At 35.2% G+C, this 17951-nt stretch overlaps 1 protein-coding gene across 7 annotated transcripts in view; it reads right to left on the bottom strand.

The window, feature by feature from the left end:
* The window catches only part of LOC120413404 (lachesin), a 221814-nt gene extending 204103 nt beyond the window's left edge, over positions 1-17711 (bottom strand). For 3 of the 7 annotated variants that reach the window (XM_039574206.2, XM_039574208.2, XM_039574207.2), the window contains exon 1: positions 17334-17711. The gene's annotated coding sequence lies outside the window, so the exon portion shown is untranslated. Of the gene's footprint in view, positions 1-17022 lie in introns of all 7 variants that reach the window. The other 4 variants (XM_052709743.1, XM_039574209.2, XM_039574204.2 and 1 more) reach the window with 3 other exon arrangements.
* Positions 17712-17951: the final 240 nt, after the last annotated feature.

Here is a 17951-nt window from a genome sequence, read left to right as displayed (position 1 = left end):
TTTTAAAGTTATGAAAATGAACAGTGTTTAAATCACGAAAAGCAAACTAAAGCTGAAGAGCCACAGCTGACCACTTATTATGTAAACCAAATGTAATTATTATAAGAAAGATTCAATAAAGTATATTTAATTCAAAAAAAAAAATTCAAATATTATAAACAACAATTTTGAGTCTTAAAAAGCTCAGGAAACTATTTTGCATTGGCAGATTGAGAAAAATAAATCAAAAGGTTCCATATAGTTCCTAAAAATTATGAGACTGCTTAAATTAACGTTTTATAGAATTAGTATGAATCAATTGTAACTGAGTTTATAAAAAAAAACAAAAACATATTTATTACTTTTCATTTCGTTAAATTTTAGCACTATTGGCATAGTCAAAAAACTCCAGGGTCCCGGGAATTCCCGGGAAATTGCCAAATTCAACTATCGATTCCCGGGAAATTGAAAATCTCGAGAATCGTCACCCTCTAATAGGGATTTTGTCATGCATTTCGAATGTAACAACAACATTTTTTGAAAATACTCAAAATTTTCACTTAACTACGTATTTTCGAGAAAATCCTTAAAATTTCAGTTTTTATAATATGAGTATCAATCGAACGGGATTTTTTTAAACATTTCGAATGTAACAATAATATTTTTTGAAAATACTAAAAATTTTCACAAATCTACTTATTTTCGAAAAAAATATTCAAAATTTAAGTTTTTTCATTATGCGTTTCAAGAGATTAGGATTTTTTCATACATTTGAAAAAAAGTTTTGTGAAATTTTTCAATATTTTCAAAAAAATTTTGTATTACATTCGAAATTTATGAAAAAATCACAATCGTTTGATACCCAAATTGTAAAACTGAAATTTTGAGTATTTTTTTGGACGAGCTTTCCGGTGAAATTATTTTCGAGACTGAAAATAAAGGCTCACACAAAGAAACTGCAAAAAATTACCAAAATCCGTGTTTTTCCAACATTTTTATTTTTAAACCTGCTGTTTACAAGGACTCAACTTCGGACAATGTTCAATACAAAAAATTTCATATAAAATTGTCTGGAGAATCGATTCTCCCGTTTGGTTTTTGATAAGCACTAAATTTTGGTAAATGATTTTTTTAAAAGAGTTGCTTCATTGTAAATCTCGCGAGTGTTGTCTGGAGAATCGATTTTCGCGTTTGGTTTTTGATAAGCACTAAATTTTGGTTAATAATTTTTTTTTAGAAGAGTTGCTTCATTATAAATCTCGCGAGTGTTGGTTGTACATCTTTGGTTATTTCCACAAACAAATTGAACGAAATAAAAACGTTGGCTCACCTTCAATGTGGCGTTTTTTTCTTTCTGAGTAATTTACAAGTTTATCGTTGACCACTTTTTGAATGGTGATTGAATGGGTTCGAGATACAGCAATATTTAAATTACGAAATACAAAAATATTCAAAACACTAACGCACTGCTTGAATGTCATTTTCGTGTGCAACTGGCTCAATATAAACAAAAATCCTACGCTTATAGGATAACATGTCTTGAAAGTTTAATTAAAATCGGATAGGGTGGATTAAAATCTATTCCCTATTTGAGCAATTTCATCTCTTTGTTTATTAGACATTTGAAAAACTCTAGAATTGTTCTTAAAAAAACCAAAACATGTTATTAATTAATGTCATTTTTATAAATTCAAAGCCGTCTTAAGACAACATTTGATGATTTTGGTTTTCTACTTAAAATCAGTGACCTTGTTAAGTTATCCAAACTTTTGTAGGAAAAAAATCACTTCTTAAATAATAAAGTCCGTTTTTCTCGCAAGAACCCAAATTGCATCTTAAAATTACCCCACGGCCAACATTTCCCCTCCGTCACCCTCCACCGGATCGGCTGTGGCAAAACATGGGTGACAAACCTCACAGTTTAACCCTCAAAAAGGAGCCTCTTCCAAAAAAGGAACCCGAAAAGGGGGCGAACGGAAAACACTTTTCACCGCGTGGCTAAATTTGGGCAAGCCGGAGTTGGCTTTTGCACGCCACTTTCACTTTTTGAAGGGGCGCGCGCAAACTTGGTCCTTTGCCGAAATCCTTGGCGTGGAAACATGGATCCAAGTTTGCACGAGGACTCTTTTGGAAAAGGTAAACTCAGCTGCGACAAATAAATCTTTATTTTATGTTTGCATTTATTCTGTTAAGTTTAGAAATTCGAAGACAAATAAAATTTGAAAAATTATTTAGGTGAAGAAATGGGTGATTTATTTGGAAACCGACTGCACTAAGCCAAGCCCAACTCCAAAGTGCGAGTTGTTTATTCTCACCCAGCTCGCCAAAAGATTTGTTTTCCCGCAGGTTTGGTCCCAAAGTTTTTTTTTTTCGTCTCTCTCTCTTGGGTCAGGTCGTTGAGTGTCGACCGGAGCCCGGTCCCGGTGTGGGGATCCACAATCAATTTTAAATGAAACGAGCCCACCACAATTAGCTCTGATTAAGATTGATGCCAGCCGGGCCACGGGAGGAGTTTCTTGTTTGTGTTTGTCAGCGCCGTCCCTGGGAGAAAAGATTAATTAGAATGTGCATTATTCAGGTGATGTTTACCGTGAATTGGTTGGACAGTTGTACGCGAGCAGGCAGACCGTGACACGCGATGGTTGTGACATTTGCCTCTGGGAGACAGTTTTTGTTGTTGTTGTTGTTGCTCTGGGTTTTTGTGAGCAAATAGGTATCTAGAGTTTTTTTTAAACAGGCCCAATGAACAAATTTTTCTGGGTTATTGCAGGTTCGAAGAGTACATTACGTTTTTTGTGACATTGCTCTCGATTTTTTACAGTTTTTTTACAGTTCGGTAATCGAGAAATGAAAATGTATTCAACAATTTGACACATTCTCCGGCAATGTACACCAGAGGATGAACATTTTGAAAGCGTGTATGAGCTGTTTGGTTTTTTCTCCACGATTCTAGACTATTATCGTGATATTCATTGATTGATCATTTGAATATCCTTTTTATAAAAGTTTGTTAAGTCGAAAATCGATCAAACCATTCAATAAACATTCTTTTGCTTGCATTTAGTAGGGTTTTCCAATATTTTTTTCGTAAAATCGCGATAACTCGTGATGGTTACAAGTAGGTTTAGTGATTTTTCACGCTCAAAAATTTCAAATTTGCACCACATTTTACGCAAATTTCGCGGAACTTGAAAAATGTTAAAATAACTCTTAAAATCCTTTGGTTGAATCACAGAAACTATTTTTTATGTTTCATTCCATATTATTCTTCAATAACTTCAAAAAATCTTCACTTAATTTGAATGTGACACACAAAAAAAAATTCTCCTTATTTAAAAAAAATCTACCTGGTTTACGGATACGCTCTATGAAAATTTTGAAACAAAATGTAGGGCAGGCGTATTCTCGCTTACTGAACTGCTCTTTTAATATTTGACAAATAAAGCTAAAAAGTTTTCGCTAATTTGCCTCTGTTATATCATTTTACATTTTATTGAATTTTATATCAAAGCAAGATTTAACAATGTTGTCCAGTCACATGAGTATAATAAATTAAATTTTCTGTGAAATTTGGCTCAACACGTTTTTTAAGGTTTTCGGCATAGTTTTCAAAAACTAAATTCAAAATCATATAATTTTCAACAAAATCGAAATATCGTTCAAATCAAACAGGACTCAGAAAAAAATTTTTTTTTTATGTGATTGCAAATATAAAAATACTCTTCATTTCATTTTCAATAAAACAAAGTAAAAAGTAAATCTTTCCCAGTTCCTGAGGGGAACACCCTTGAAGAATATTGGGGCCGGCATTTACAAAGCGGTTTCAGTGGCAGTTTCATTCTCAACTTAATGTTAACATGTTAGGGTTAATGTTAACATTCCATAGGTCGCCTTCCTAAGGTGTCGTGATAAGGTCCAGTTTGTGACGATACACTACCTTCCCTTTACTAAGCAATCGAATCCAGAAGAGAAACGATCAGCAGTTGTGTTGGTCCGAGCCGGGATTTGAACCCCGATCTACCGCTTACTAGGTGGGAGCGTTACCACTAGGCTACGTGGCTCGGTCTCGGTCAATAAAACAAAGCTTGATTATTTTAATTTCCTTCGAAACTATACCTTTCAAATAAAATAGCAGAGCAATTCTCTAAGAAATCGGTCTTTTTTCTAAAATTTTAATTTTTGTATTTTTTAATCCGGCTGAAACTTTTTTGGTGCCTTCGGTATACCCAAAGAAGCCATTTTGCATCATTTGTTTGTCCATATAATTTTCCATACAAACTTGGCAGCTGTCCATACAGAAATGATATGTGAAAATTCAAAAATCTGTATCTTTTGAAGGATTTTTTTGATCGATTTGGTGTCTTCGGCAAAGTTGTAGGTATGGATACGGACTACACTGGGAAAAATGATACACGGTAAAATTTTTTTGATGATTTTTTAATTAACTTTTTATCACTAAAACTTGATTTTCAAAAAAACACTATTTTTGATTTTTTTCCATTTTTTGATTTGTCTTAGAGGACATAAAATGCCAACATTTCAGAAATTTCCAGGTTGTGCAAAAAATCATTGAACGAGTTATAAATTTTTGAATCAGTACTGTTTTTTTCAAAAAATCGAAATATCGGTCTCAAAAATTTTTCAACTGCACTTTTCGATGCAAAATCAAATTTGCAATCAAAAAGTACTTTAGTGAAATTTTGATAAACTGCACCGTTTTCAAGTTAATTCCATTTTTAGGTGACTTTTTTGAAAATAGTCGCAGTTTTTAATTTTTTAAAATTAGTGCACATGTTTGATCACTCCTGAAAAAAATATTTTTGAAAAGCTGAGAAAATTCTCTATATTTTGGTTTTTTGAACTATGTTGATACGACCCTTAGTTGCTGAGATATTGCAATGCAAAGGTTTAAAAACAGGAAAATTGATGTTTTCTAAGTCTTACCCAAACAACCCACAAATTTTTAATGTCGATATCTCAGCAACTAATGGTCCGATTTTCAATGTTAAAATATGAAACATTCTTGAAATTTTTCAATCTTTTCGAAAAAAATATTTTCAGAATTTTTAAACCAAGACTAACAATTAAAAAGGGCGGAATGTTGAATGTTTGGTTCTTTTTAAATGTTAGTCTAGACTTGAAAATTATGAAAATATTTTTTTCGAAAAGATTGGAAAATTTCACGAATGTTTCATATTTTAACATTGAAAATCGGACCATTAGTTGCTGAGATATCGACATTAAAAATTTGTGGGTTGTTTGGGTGAGACTTAGAAAACATCAATTTTCCTGTTTTTTAGCCTTTGCATAGCAATATCTCAGCAACTATGGGTCGCATGAACAAAGTTCAATAAAGCAAAATATAGAGAATTTTCTCAGCTTTCCAAAAATATTTTTTTTCAAAGGTGGGCAAACATGGGCACTAATTATAAAAAATGAAAAACTGCGACAATTTTCAAAAAAGTTACCTAAAAATGGAATTAACTTGAAAACGGTGCACTTTATCAAAAATTCACTGAAGTACTTTTTGATTGCAAATTCGATTTTACATCGAAAATGAAGTTGAAAAATTTTTGCGACTGATATTTCGATTTTAAAAAAAAATCAGTATTGATTCAAAAAATCATAACTCGGTCAAAGATTTTTTGACCATTCTGCAAATTTCTGAAAAGTTGGCATTTTATGTCCTCTAAAACATATCAAAAAAATAAAAAAAAAATAAAAATAGTGTTTTTTTGCAAATCAAGTTTTAGTGACAAAAAGTTAAATTAAAAATCACCAAAAATTTTTTTACCGTGTAGCATTTTTTTTTCAGTGTAGTCCATATCCATACCTACAACTTTGTCGAAGACACCAACTCGATCAAAAAATTCCTTCAAGAGATACAGATTTTTGAATTTTCACATATCATTTTTGTATGAATAACTGCCAAATTTGTATGGAAAATTATATGGACAAACTAATGATGCAAAATGGCTTCTTTGGGCATACCGAAGGCACCAAAAAAGTTTCAGCCGGATTTAAAAAATACAAAAATTAAAATTTTAGAAAAAAGACCGATTCCGTAGAGAACTGCTCCAATGTTGTCCAGTCACATGAGTAAAATAAATTAATGTTTCTGTAAAATTTGGCCCAACACGTTTTTTAAGGTTTTCGGATAAGATTTCAAAAACTAAATTCAAAATCATATAATTTTCAACAAAATCGAAATATCGTTCAAATTAAACAGGACTCAGAAAAAAATGTTTTTTTTTAATGTGATTGCATATATAAAAATACTCTTCATTTCATTTTCAATAAAACAAAGATTGATTATTTTAATTTCCTTCAAAACTATACCTTTCAAATAAAATAGCAGTAAAATTTTAAATACAGTCCAGACACGATTATACGAAGGCCTTAGAAAAATTTCACTTCAGAAAATCGAAACTTCGGATAATCGAATCACAAAAAAACAAACATTTTTTTCGTTGTCTAATATTTGATTTTTGAGCTTAAGTATAACCCGTAAACTACGCTAAAGTGATTTTGAAATTTTGAATCCAAGATGGCGGTGTAAAAACTGCATTTTATTATTTAATAAGCAATCAACTGTTCAAACTTAACTAAAATGGGGTTGCAGGACCCGAATTTGATGTTTAAAACAAGAAAAAAAAAGAATAAAAAATTGCTCGTGATTCGATTAACAAGGGACTTCAGAACAGACCTTCGGATAATGGTTTATATCAACTAGACATACATATATATTCATGCTTTGTAATTGAAAACTAATGAAATTTAATTAAAAAGTCTCCTTGGATGAAATATCTATTGAGTTCTTTGAAAAAAATATTTAAGAAAATTTATATATTTCAAGAATTTTACGCCGTCTACGAAATCTCAAAAATAACTTACCCTTTATTAGTAATCAAACCAGGGTATTCACTCCCTTAATTCTACAGCAGTTCATAAGACTATTCTTATTCCTTTTTGAGTTTGTTAAATTATTTTGAGAAAAATCGTTATACTTTCACGGGATTTCGTGGAAAAAGCCTAATTTCACGGATTTTACGCTGTTTGCGAAATCGTGGAACTTCACTAACCCTAGTTACAAGCAAACCCCTTATGTTTCTGTATATTTTTTGTCTAATTGTCTGCTCTACAACTTTGCAGAACGTTGTTACACTCTAAAAAATTGCCCTGCAAAGTTGAAAAAACACGAAATTATAAAATAAAAAAATTTGTTCTAATTGCAAAAATGATCTTTCTGGGTAATTGCAGATTCGAAAAGTATATTAAATTTCCCATAAAATGAATTGTCAAAAAATATTTTAAAGTCGAATAACAAAAAATGACTAAATTTTTGAAACTATTTTTGAATTTATTCAATGAAAAATACTTTTTTTGTTGTTCTTAGTAAGCCTTGATTAGACTCAGATAAAAGTCCATTTGACACCAAATTTCCAAGTCATCATTATTTCGGGCTACAGATTAATGAAAAATACGCCATTTTTCGAATCTTGAAAAATGGCAGCGGGTGCCCCTGTCCCTTAGGACCCTTAGGACACGCAAATCGAAGAGGGGTCGGGCAACCTTTTCTGATTTTGTGTGAGTTGACGGAGAATGGGTCATTCAAACTTTCCGTCATTTAGGGTTGTATGTACTTTGGTAATGTAATGGTAATGAAACTTTTTTTTGTCAAAATAAATTACTTAAACTGATTACATATTTCCATAAACCTTAAAACATTCACACGCATCGCTAGATTTGGGTCATCCATAAACCTCGTGAACACTATAGAAAGGGGGTTTTGGTGGTTGTCGGATGTCTCCGATCGAAAAATAACTTGTTTGATATAGACAAATGTTTACAAGGTGCGAAAGAAATACTGAAACTTCTACAACAATAATTACTGCAAAAAAATAATAATATTGAAATAACAAGCCTTAGTCTCAACATTTGCGTGGAGAAAATTGTTATAAAATGCAATCTACACTAGTTCAGTTGTTTTGCAATCATCAGATTTCAAAAAATGTGAGATTTGACGAAAACAAAAATTCTAGCCAAAAAACCTTTTTGCGATAATAATCATCGAAATATTTTAAAATTCAAGAGATTTTTAAATCAGACCAAACACGTTTAAAATTGATTTCAGTCGATTTCACATGAATTTCCATTGAAATTTTGAAGTTTTTTGATAAAAAAAATTTCCCCTGATTTTTACTGGCCTGCTGCACATAGAACGATCAACGGCCTGCTACGACCCCTCGTAACGACTCTGAAGGACAAGTCTCACAAACCAATAGTCTCATAGAATAAAACAAAAGGCTATCGAAATCAGCACTCCCCAATCAAATTGTCAACAAATTTCCTTCTGATTTGTGTTGAAACCAAACAACGCCATAAATGACAGGCCTTCAGCTCCTGGTGCCACATTTTATTGTTTTATCACTTTATTTATCCACCAGATCCTGCTCCTCCCAAACCACCCACAACCACACCAACCCTCCATCAAAAACAGCATATATTTATACTCTTCAATATTCCCCGCTTAAGTGCCTGCTCCTCCTCGTCCCCGGTTGGTGGTGCCCGCGGAATAGCTTTGTTTATTCTGTTTATTTGCACATCACCAACAACACGCTCGGGGTCCCCGAACGTGGCCTGTAACGGAGGCAGTCAGTGGTCTGGTGGCAACACCGAGGCTTCCGGCTTGGGGGCGGCGACGGGATCCTTCCATCGCGTGTAGACCACCACCATCGTTAGCCACGACCGACGACGTGGAGGACCCTTCTTCAAGGGCTTCCGTTACATGCAACAGCAACAGCTTGGGACTTCAGGTTGCGCCACGGGGGATTGGTGGGGTGAAAGGATAACAATGTTTTTTTTTTGTAATTGGTGATTGCGATTGCGGTAATTAACGATCTTGATAGGGAAAGTAGTGAAAATTAAATTGAAACTCAGAATTAATATTTCAAGCTTATTTCAGAACTAATTTTTCAAACACAAAGTGAAATGAAAAGAATTCAGTTTTGTAAATCTGGTTGGAATAAAAAGTTGAGATGAGTCTGATTTTTTTTACGATTCATATGGGTAATTTTCTATCAACTCACACGAAATCGGGAAAAGTTGCCTCGACCCCTCTTCGATTTGCGTGAAACTTTGTTTTACCCACCCTAGTCTATATATATTATTTTTTTTGTAATTGTCTGCTCTACAACTTTGTAGAATATTGTTACACTCTAAAAAATAAGCCTGCAAAGTTAGAAAAAACACGAAATTTTAAAATGAAAAATTTTGTTCTAAATGAAAAAATGACCCTTCTGGGTCAATGTAGATTCGAAAAGTACATTAAATTTCCCATAAAATGACATGTTCCAAAAATTTTTACAGTCGAGTAACGGAAAATGGGAGAATTTTTAAAACTTTATAAGTGTTTTTTTCGATGAAAAATACGTTTTTTCGGAATTCTGAGTACGGCATCAAATCGGGCGTCTAATTTTACATAAAAGTCCCTTTGACACCAAATTTCTATCTCATCACCGTTTCAGGCTGCAAATTATTGAAAAACACCTCTTTTTTCGCATTATCAAAAATGGAAGGGGTCGTACCACCCTTCCGTCACGAGATATCAAAAAACGGACCTCGGATTCGTGATCAGGGACAAAAGTTACCCCTTAGGACAAAGTTTCACGCAAATCGAAGAGGGGTCGGGGCAACTTTTCCCGATTTAGTGTGAGTTGGTAGAGAATTACCCCTATATTTTAGAGTGACTGAGCTTTTTTAGCATGCTTGAAGATGAACCTAAATTGTTACTTCACGGTACATCAATCGACTACGACAATATCTAATTTTTTGCTGGAACAAGTGTCACTGTTGAATTTTAAAGTACAGCAATTAAATTTTAAAGAGTTACAATGAGAGCAACAAAGTTTTTTAAAGCAAATTAGCCTTATCATCGCGCAGCACGAATGATCCTGCAAATTCAAAATCAAACAAAAGCTTTCCACTAAGCTAGACATAAAACATGACGCTTCAATCCATCAAAGCTCACTGTGCTGTAAAGCGGATTGAAAAAGCTGACAAATTAATTTTCCTGTTTCGCGGAACACTCGGAGAGGAACTGCTTTTCCCTGCCATGATTAAATTTTTGAAACATTTTCTGCTGACGCTAGAGGCTTTGATGACATTTCTCAGCCCTCCTCCCAGTTAACTTTATTTTTATCTAGAAATGGCATATCCTGGTCTCTCTCTGTGTGCTAGTGAGTCACATTCCACCACCGACACACACACCCACATACCATCTCATGAGGCTTAATTAAGCACAGGACTCCGCAACTCGGCGTGGGCAAGTGGGTCAGACACGTGCTTGTCAAGTGAACTCCACTCTTCTTCCGGTGGTACCGGTTGTACGAGTGTGGTTTGTTCCTGGGGTTATGTCCATCGTTGGAGAAATTTAATATTAATGATAGTGACTTTTCACGGAATTAATTCCAACCGTCACCGGCATGTGGCACCCGCCGCCGCCGTCATCCCAGCCCGGAAAAGTGTTTTTCCCACTTTTCCTTTTGCCCGTTCTCAGCGCGGACTGGACTCGTCTCGTGATGAGATTTCCACGAAAAAAAAAAGTTCACGGAAATTGAGAAGCGAGAAGCAGACTGATTAAGCAAAGCGTCATGAATAAATAGCGCGAATGTGTCTGACCGAAGGTTCTGTTTGCCATTTTTATTGCAAACAACTCGGAAAATCCCGCCCTTTTCCGACCCCTCAAGCTTGGCTTCAGATCGGGAAAAACACAGCAAAAGAGCAACACTTTAGTGGCTGATGGGTAAATTTGTGGGTTGAAAATCGATAGCACCACTCGACAGGCAGCGATCCCGCAGTGAATTATTAATCACTTGAAGTTCTTGTTAACACGACCACGCAGTGACAGCAGCCTCCCTTAGTGTTGATGGGGTTTGGCTTGAATTGTGTGAACGAAAACTTTTCCGGCCACCCAGGCCAACATGTCGGCAAAAGTTTGCAACAATGCGATAAAATGTGAGATTTAAGGGGAAATTCGTGGGTTGTTTGGAAAAGGATTTTCTATTTGCGAAAAGAGAAAAAGGGTTTCGTAGAATATTTAATAACATGTACAAACTATGCATTAGATGATGTCTTGCTGGTTTTTAAGAGTTAACATCTATTTTTGCGTTTAGATCCAGATGTTTCATTTTCATAAGAAAAAGTTCAAGATGGTATGTCAGAGACATAACCGAAAGACATAGGACCAAACAATTTGAATAAGTTTGTGAAATGAAAATTGTGAAATTTGGAACAAGATTATTTTATTTTGTTTCAAAGATTTGTCGGCAAAATGTTCTCCCAAGGTGAAACTTCCATGAGGGCACCGGCAACTCCAGGTCGTGGCCACTACGGTCCAAATGTCAATTTTCATGTTCAGTTTCAAAAACCATGAATGTTGATACCCATATTGCAACAACTCGTATGGTTCAGTAAATGTCCCCCAGGCCCCGGGGGAACCTTCTTTGAGGGCACCGGTAGAGATCCTAAATAGGGAGACTGGTCGAAGTGAATTTGACGTACCCAAACAGACACGAGTTTGACGTATCCAAACGAGCATTTGCCTTTACGCCCAGCAAAACTTGGCAGTGTTGGCAAGCTCAAAACATACGTTGCCAGATCAATTTAGCAAGTTTAGACCAGTCTCCCTATTTAGGGTCTCTAGGCACCGGCCACTCCAGCTTTTTTTTCACCACTGTCGAATTGGCAATTTTTCATGAGAACCGCCGCATCATAGCGACTTCCACGCCGTCCGCTTCGCTCGAATTTCCTCCTTCTGCTGCCGGTGGTTCTTCCTTCTGGTTGCTGGTCCTCTTCTTCTATTGGCCGCTGCTGCTGCTGCTCCGCGCCGGCCCGATGTGCACAGTTCGAGTGCTCGTTCCAATGTGACTTGCTTTTGCGAAATTTTCTGCTTAAATAGCGGCACAGCCGGAGAACGGCACAAAAGGGGCGCGGTCTCGAATGCCTACGCTCGCTCTGATTGGGCATCTGTCCGATTTGTACTGAAAAATTACTCATTTTGATTGCATGTTTTAAGTGCTTTAACTATGTTTAGTCAGACTATCTATGTAGTTAAACAATAGCTGAAGTCTTCCTCTTTCGATTGGTGGTCCAACCATCTGGATTGATTCACAGGGAAAAAAGATATAAGCGTTCAAAATGTCCCCTTTTTTAACGGTTAAAAGTGACGCTTTGGATCGAATTTCTGAACTGTCCCCCCAATATAGTAAGTAGAGACATAGTCCTATGTCAAAACAACCTGGTGCCTCCCTCACTCCTAACATATCTATAATTTCTTAAAATAGTTGGATAGATCAGTTGAATCCAAACATTTGTTAAATACAGAAAAAAATACATAATTATGTATTACTGAATTGGTCACAACTTAAGGCATGGTTGCCAGTTCTCAATTATTTTTTGACTCATTGGTCTTAAAAAATACTTAGCTAACAAAGTTTGTCATGCTGGTAGTAACTGTTCTATCCTCAGAATATTTATGAAAACATACTTATATATAAACAATACTCTACGAAATCGGCCGATTTTGATCATTCTTATTTTAATTTTTTTTATTTGGCTCAAACTTGTGAAGGCCTTCCCTGTAACCAAAGAAGCCATTTTGTGTCATTGGTTCCCCCACACAAGTCTCCATACAGTTCAAGCAGCTATGGTACGTAAATATTCTAAAATCTGTAACTTTTGAAGGAATTTTCTGATCAATTTCAAGATCAATTTAATGTCTTCGGAAAAGTTATTATTGAGGACAGTGCAGAATAAATTAAATGATTTGATTTGATTTGATTTGATAACCAACAGGGCCACAAGGATGACCTATGTAGCAGTTGCCTAGAATTACTGTTGCTCATACTTTAATTAAGTATCTTCAAATTACTGCCGTATGAAGGGCCAAAAGGGGGTGGTTGGACGCGAACAAGCAAAATCACTCACGGTGTCCTCAGGGGATGAGAATCTCCTTCCGACAGTAACCTCCAATTACAGTGCAGAATAAATTAATACACGAAAAAATAATGATATGGTCAAAAATAGTGAGGCCGTTGCAAATATTTTTGAAGTTTATGTTCCTCGACTTTGAAAAAACTTTAATAATTTTTTTTAAAATATTTGCTACGGCCTGATTTTCGAGGAAAACAAATTTTATACATAAAATGTTTTAACTTGCAATCGAAAAGTATTTTAGAGATTTTTTCATTAAGGGGTTACATACACGTAAATCGGAAAAATGTCTAAGGTTGGTATGAGCACACAATTAAACCTTTTCTGTTTTCAGGCCGATAAAATATATATTTTCAACTGTCAACAAAATAAATTTGAAGACATTTGGTTGTACCAATGCCAAAGTATAGCTATTTGAATTCAGCACTTTCAAAAAACCTGGCAACGACATCTCAACATTGCTTCGACCAAATCGGCTCAAAATTTTAGTGAAGACCAGAAGCAACTCTGTGTTTAGAGAAAATAGCTCACAAAGTTTGACAATTCGCTTTGCGCATGGCAAAATTTCAAACTTTAATCATCTCTTACTCAGTTTAATCATGAAACAGCTTCATAAAACTTTCAGGAGTGATTGAAACCCATCTTTTTAGTAGATTTATTAATTTTTTGTAATTTGAATTTTTTTGGTTTTCTAAATGAAGTAAACCCCTTATGTACAAAATAAAAATGATTGCAGCAAAATATTTGTAGTTTTTAAATTTTTAATAATATTGACAATTTCAAAAAATATATATTTTCAAGTTTAGAAAATTTGCTGTAAAATTGTCTAAGATCGGGGGGATGGCAACCCTATTCCGACCAAAGCAAACTGACAACAGTTGACATTAGCATGGTTGTCAAATGAGAGCCCACTACAAAAGCATTCGCTGTCAAATGGTAAACAATAAATTCCTGAAAAAACGCGTGAATTGTGTTGCTAATGGCAAATTCTATCATATTCTTGTAGATTCCATCCCAATATTGGCTGAAAATTCATATCGAAAAAAGTAGTGTTTCTGTTTACCTTTTTTTTGCTTTTTTTCTTTTGGTCGACAAAACAGTACGTCCGTACACAGAGAATCGGCATTACACATTTTCCAGTTTGCTTTTACACATTTGCATGGGACTTTGAGTTCACTTCGTGTAACAATAGTAATATGTACAATACTGATTGTCAGTGTTTGCTTTCTGAACTTCCATGGTACATTGAAGCCAAGCTTTTCCTCTGGTTGTTGAGATACAGTGACTTAAAGAAAAAAAAGCAGGAAAATTTAAGGTTTTTTAAGTACACTCAACCCCCGGTGGTTGGTCACTTTTTCGTTTGACACTTTTTTTAGTTTGTACCCCGTTGGTTGGTCAAAGTCAAACTAAAAAGTAACGAACTGTCACTTTTTACACGGCGCTCACGCACACTATCAAAACAAACGTTCAGTAGTGTGTGTGAACTCCGTGTAAAAGGGGTGTCAAACTAAAAAGTGACCCCGTTCGTTTGACAACAGTTGGTGTCAAACCATCGGGGTTTGAGTGTATCACCCAAAAAACTCTTCATTTGCTGATGCCAATGTCTCAGCATATAATGGTCCGATTTTCAATGTTAAAAAAATTAAACATTCGTGAAATTTTGTATGGAGGGCGATTTTTCATGATAAATGGAATGTGAGACAACTTCTGGATAAATTTCACAAATGGTAAATTGAACTTGCAATCGTTAAGTACCGTAAACCGGGGTGACATTACCATTCCGTACATAATTAATTTGAGCTCTTAATTTTGCGGAAAAATCTAAAATCTGTCTAATATCACCCCGGTTGACTTTCATAGGATTTCAATTTGTTTTTGTAATATTTTCCAACAGGTAAGGTTTTTCTCAAGATTATTATTTTTAAAACTGGGGTAGGCCACAAAAAGTCCATGCACTATTTTGGAAAACAAAGTTTTTGCAATAGTGTTTAGAAAAAATGTTTCGTTAAAAATTCTTAGTTTAAATTCCGGGGTGACTTTGATAGTCAAAGTTTTTCTTGTCAAAATCATATTTTAGATGTTCAAACTTAATTTGTTCATTAAATGTACTATTACTAAAGTAGCTGATAAAGTTTTAAGAAAAACAAAACATTGTTTATATTTAGTTAACTAAGTTTATAAGCTTTTAAACAAAAAAAAACATAAAATTTAGGTAAAATTGTTTAAAAGTTAGAACTTTACCTAAAATTTGTTGAAACTAGTTTTGTTTAAAAAATTATCGATTTAAATTGCATTTTATACTGAATTCGAAGCACGAATCACAAGTATTCACATTTTAAATAAAATTTGTTGAACTGGGATTGCCTATAAATTTGGAGATTTTTTTAAATTGTGTTTTAAAAACACATATTATTTATTATTTACAAACTTATTTAACCTTCTCCTAGTTGAAAATTGTCCAAAGAATCCGAATATGCATTACGTTTTCCGATTCAAAATCATGTTCATTGAGAAAATCATAACACTTTGAGGAGTTTAGAATAATGACTTTCATCAGCATTTTCTTTACTATAGACAACTAACTTTTTACACTTTTCAAAATTTCATGAAAAGTTCTTCTCGTGGTACTTTGAACACTTCTCTACCACGGTCAGTATGATTCTAAACCATTCCTTGCGCATTTTAACTGTACTCTTCATTTTGCGGAAAAATCGCAAACCTATGAAAGTCACTTCGGCTATCAAAGTCACCCCGTTTTACGGTACTCAAGTGAAATTTTAATAGTTTGCACCGTTATAAAGTAGTAGTCATTTAGGGCAAATGTGTCAAATAACTAGTATTTTTTAAATCTTTTTTTAATTTTGTGTTCATTGTTTACAAATAGCATAGCATAGCATAGCATAGCATAACGGGTCTGCACCACGCTGTAGGCGGTGCCACAATGGTCAATTCAATATTCTTAGACAATTTGATTGCTGCCCGGTACATCCAAAAATATCTAAGAACGTAAATTTCCACACTGTGCTCCAAGGCTACGCCCATACAGTCCCGTGGGGATTTGGGAGGGGATGTTTTTGTTGTTCACTAGTGGCAAAAGTGCAGGGAACCCATGCGACTTTTAAAAGTGAACGGAATATTTTTGGGAGGTTTGGAATGGGGGTTAGGGGAATTTCATCGGGCCGATGAAAATGGTTGAATGCGTAATGTATTAAATGATTTGGAAGTTTGTACGTGTAAATGTGAGTCTTTAGTGTATTATATAATAAGCATGTAGTTTTGTAAAAATAATAAATGAAACAAATATAATACATGTAATAAATATAATAAATAAAATCAAGATGATTCCAGGAAGCTGTAAAAAAATTGCAGTAATTTAAAATATAAATACTCCAGATGGTTCCAATGCTGTTCTAGAAAGTATCGTTAATTTAATACAATTTGATCATATATGGTATGAGGAGATGGTATGTTACAGGAAAGGAAAAGGATGAGGAATAATATAAACAATTATATAAATCATATAGTGAGTTGATAAATTTACACGCAGACATTAAAATTACCACAATCCCTCACCCCACACGAACAGCGACACCATTTTGTGTTCATTGTTTACAAATATATAAAAAGCCGAACATTAACATTAAACTTCACTATTGGCTAAATTGAACAATTAAGAAGATTTGTAGAGTATTACATTGAATAGCTTTATATTTTGTCGGATAGTTGTACTCTCATTGGTTTTAATTAATCTTTTTGATTGCTCACATAAAAATCATAAATGGTTGATATACTACGAGAATATATCTGGAGTTTTTTTTTAATAAAATGGTCCAATTAACCAAATTTTCAGTTTTTGCTTTTTGGGTGTTTTCTAATACCCCTAAATAAATGCGGTTTCAAAAACACCCAAAAAGAAAAAAAAACTGGAAATTATTTTATTGGACCTTTTCAAAAAAAAAAACTTCGGATATAAAGAAGATGAGAAAAAACACAACAAAAAATAATTCTTCTTTAAATGTTCATAACAGATTCCCACACAGCCATACACACCAATAAAACAACACCTGCTTTCTCGTTCGTTCCAGGAGTTCACTTTCGCTTCCTCGATCTGCTGCCACAAACTGCCACTTCTCTTCTGTCTGCCTTCTGTCACAAGGGAGCTCCACTGTCACTAAAACGCTGCAATTCCCAACTCACAGGATCATCATCCGGCTGCACATCACCATAACAGCCACCACCACCAACACCATCCTTCTATGGATACGACGTCGTTCTATGCACATAAATGCACCACCCAACACACTCAGCCCAACACAAAGCAGCAAACAATGCACAATTGCAACCCACACGCATACACTCACAAACAAGCAAGCTTTCCGGAAGTTGACGGCGTCCAAAACTTTCACATCATCAGCATTAACGGGACGGTTTCCGCCGTCATTAGCATCCCTGGCAACACTGCCGCTCGAAAACAATAACAAAATGGGCCTGGAACTGTTTCCGAGTCGTTCCGTTTTTGGCACACCTGGACGACTGTCTTCCGACGGGGACGGACGTCCACGTCAAGGTTCTCCGCTGGGAATCAATCACCGTTGGACGCAAATCCCGCACGAAACGACGGTTCCCGTAACGGACAACCTTTAACGACAAAAACACCCGCAAAACACGAGAAGAATCGGCGAACGCACGCTACGATACTCCGATCCCGACGGCAATCTCCGAAAGACTAAAGACCCGCGACTGACGGAAGATTCCGGAACGGGAAAAACACACATCTCGCGCGGCTTCTCCGAACCGAACCAGTCCCGACCGGTGCAGGTGCAGGCAGCAGGTTCAATCATCTGGTTCGTGTCGGAGTTCGAGCCTTCGGCAGCTTCGGCGAGGTGAACTACACAGCATCCCTGGCGCAGGCGCACCTCCCAGGCGCGCGCGGACCTTCGTGAGAGCGAGTGAAGATGTGAAGCCACGGCGTGATTCAT

Source organism: Culex pipiens, chromosome 3, assembly GCF_016801865.2.
Source record: "Culex pipiens pallens isolate TS chromosome 3, TS_CPP_V2, whole genome shotgun sequence".
Classification (NCBI taxonomy): Eukaryota; Metazoa; Arthropoda; class Insecta; order Diptera; family Culicidae; genus Culex; species Culex pipiens.
This window is presented reverse-complemented; position numbering and strand designations above follow the sequence as displayed.